Below are 3026 nucleotides of genomic sequence, written 5' to 3'. Positions count from 1 at the left end.
GCAGCGGCTGGCGACGGGGGCGCAGCCTGCAGGCGGCGGCGTGGAGTGGCTGGTGCAGGCTGGGGTGTTCTCTGCTCCCGGCGGCGACGGCTTTGGGCGCGGCTCAGATCTGACGAAGCTGCAGCGCGGGTGGCCTGGGCCTCTGTGGTGGCGGGGCTCCGGCTCGCTGTAGGTGGTGGCTGGCTCCGGTGACCGCCCCCTGCTGCGATGCTCCCTGGTGGTGGCGGGCCTGCCGGCCCCCGGCCGATCGGGTAATGGCAGGTGACGCGGGCTGTGCTCGGCGTGGATGGGGCTGCCACGGCGTGGTGGTGGCCCTTGGCAGTGGTCGGGTTCGTCTCACGGCGGCGGCTGGACCTCTTCGGCGTCGGCCCATCGGTGAGCGGCTTGTGCAGGCCTTCGACCCCTCTTCTCGGTGCCCGGGCGCAATCTTCGTCGGAGAGTTGGTTCGTTCCCAGCTTTGGTCCAACGCTCGTCTCGCGCCCGGGCTGCAGGACCGATCTCTTCTTGCGCCTGGCAGCAGGACCAAGCCCGTCTCGTGCACGGCTGCAGGACCGAGCTCGTCTCGCGCCTAGCGACAGGACCGAGCTCGTCTCGCGCATGGTGCAGCGGGAAGAGTCGATGGTTGCCAGATGCTAGGGGCCGTTCAGTCTCTTTGGTTGGGGTAGCGGCGGGTCTCGAGTGAGGTGGTGTTTAGGCCTTGGATGCCGGGGCGGCGGCCCTGGTGGTGGTTGCGCGGTGCTCATGGGCAGAGCCCGTGGCTCGGTGCTGCCCGGTGACTATGGCCGTGGGGGCGGTGTGGTTAACGGGGTGTGGCGTTCAGTGGCAATGAGTGTTGGCCGGGGTGAAAACCCGCTCTTTCTTTGGACGGACCGACGGCGGCGAAACTCGCTCCCTTCCTGAAGGCTTCATCGCGGCTCTCATTGCCCGTCGTGTTGCTCTAGGGGAAACTCTGACCCTCGGGTCGGGCGGTGGCGGCGCTCTGGTGTCGTTTCCTTCCTGAAGGCGCCGCCTTGGAGCTCACGGTTCGTCATATGTGGCTTCATCTCATCGCAGTGGCGTGTTCACGGCGGAGACTCCGGTGGCTTTTGTAGTGCTAGGGGAGGTGTTGCTGCGTTCAGCATCTTTGTATCCGGCCTTGGGTGTGTGCGTGTGTTTTGGTGGCGTGCGTTTGTACCGTGTTGCTGTGGATCGTGGTTTATATATAAAGCGGGGCGAAAGCCTTTTTGGTAAATTCAATGTGGTATATTTAATCACAGTGTGTGATGCTGCTGCTCCTGGTCTGATATGATGATACCGACTCTACCTCTGCTCTGTGTTTTCATAGTGCCAGGCTGCTCTGCTTGTGTGGTGAATGTGATGGTCGTTGGCACAGATAGTGTATTTGCACATCATCCAAAATGCTCTCTGTTTTCCCGTTTTCTGAACCGTGGACAACCAAGCAAGCAGTACACTGGCTCCACTGAACTATTTTGCAGGCTATCTAAGTATGCATCCCAGAACAGCAGCAGTAGGAGATTGGGATAGTCGGCACCTCGTAACTATCTCCAGTCCCGCTGTAAATTCAAACTCCACTAATATTGATAGATACTGACCACGGTCATCGGTAGTGGGCAAGCGGAGGCCAAGGTTTAGCTTGCCGTCACGCGTAGCATTGACTGACTGATCTACAGTACAACTGAGTGGTGGTGATCACCACATGCCCACGCCTGAGTGGTGGAGATGGATATCGTTGAATTTCTCCTGGTGGCAAAGGTTTCTCACTGTCCATCCATGCATGTGAGAAACAGATGTGTTTCCATTTCCTAGATTAGCTCAACTTTCTCCTGACTAGCTCAACTTTCTGCTGCATGCTAGTGTTGGTCCGGATGTGTTTCCATTTCCTAGATGGTCTGAACAATTGCCAAGAAGGAAGCTACTTGCAGCAGTCCAACATGATCTAGCATATAGTTTTTCCGTCATAAGGAGGCTTAGTTCGAGTAGGCAAGGAGCGAAACAGACGGAAACTTTTCTAAAGTAGACGGATAATAACAGATTGCATCATCGCAAGAAAATTTCATCAGAAATCATGTACAGTATATATGGCACACATTTGTGCATCATTATTCCAAGCATGCTGGAGTGAAGTTGACATTACTTGCGTGGTATTCATCTAATTAGAATCGTACGTTTCACCTATCAACATGAAAGCACAGGATACAAGGCAGTAGCAAGCTTAACCTCTGGGTAAGAAATCAAGGCCGATTCTTGTTGTCTCGGCGTATAAAACGTGTTGGAATGGCTTGGAAGTCCTGCAGAGAATAGTTACAGACAAATGCAACGTCACTCTCTCACGGCGTAAGAATTGCAGCTAAGAATGCAACCTCCTGATGCTCGGTTCCTTCGGTTTCTAGTCCCATATCTTCAACACCAAATAAATTCGCAAATAAAAAAAAACAAATAGCTGAGTCAATGATGATAGGCTCATATGAATTGAACCATAACGAAATAAGTATTGGACAAGCAGCAGCAAAGCAAAACTCAACTCTCAGGACAAGATAGTAGACACGCTTTTCAAACCACTGACAAGCGCAACAAGAGATGATGAAATCTGACTTGTAACAGCAAAAAAATTGTCTGGATTAGGTATTCAAAAGTATCTTGCAACATTAGAGACTTGTTTAGACTAAGGCACGGAAGATGTTTTTGCCAACACATAAACATTGCTGACAACATTGATGTAGTACGACAAACTCAATGACAACTAACAACTGCAGCAGCCCTTCTTCACCCGCGGAAAACAAATGCACTAATCTGTTACTAACATGATACAAATAGATAAAACCTAATAGCAGCACCTAGGGGTATGTAACAGTGTATGAACAAGCCATGTGTACAAACTCATGATCAGCCGAGCAACATAAAGAAGAGCTACATAATACCCCCTAGAAAAAGAAGAGCTATATCATATTACTCTGCTTAAGCTCCAGGAAAAGCTCTACCATCTTCCTGTTACTGGAACCGGGCGAAGAAACGGCCACGCTCTCCCC

Source organism: Triticum aestivum, chromosome 2B (genome assembly GCF_018294505.1).
Source record: "Triticum aestivum cultivar Chinese Spring chromosome 2B, IWGSC CS RefSeq v2.1, whole genome shotgun sequence".
Taxonomy (NCBI): Eukaryota; Viridiplantae; Streptophyta; class Magnoliopsida; order Poales; family Poaceae; genus Triticum; species Triticum aestivum.
This window is presented reverse-complemented; position numbering follows the sequence as displayed.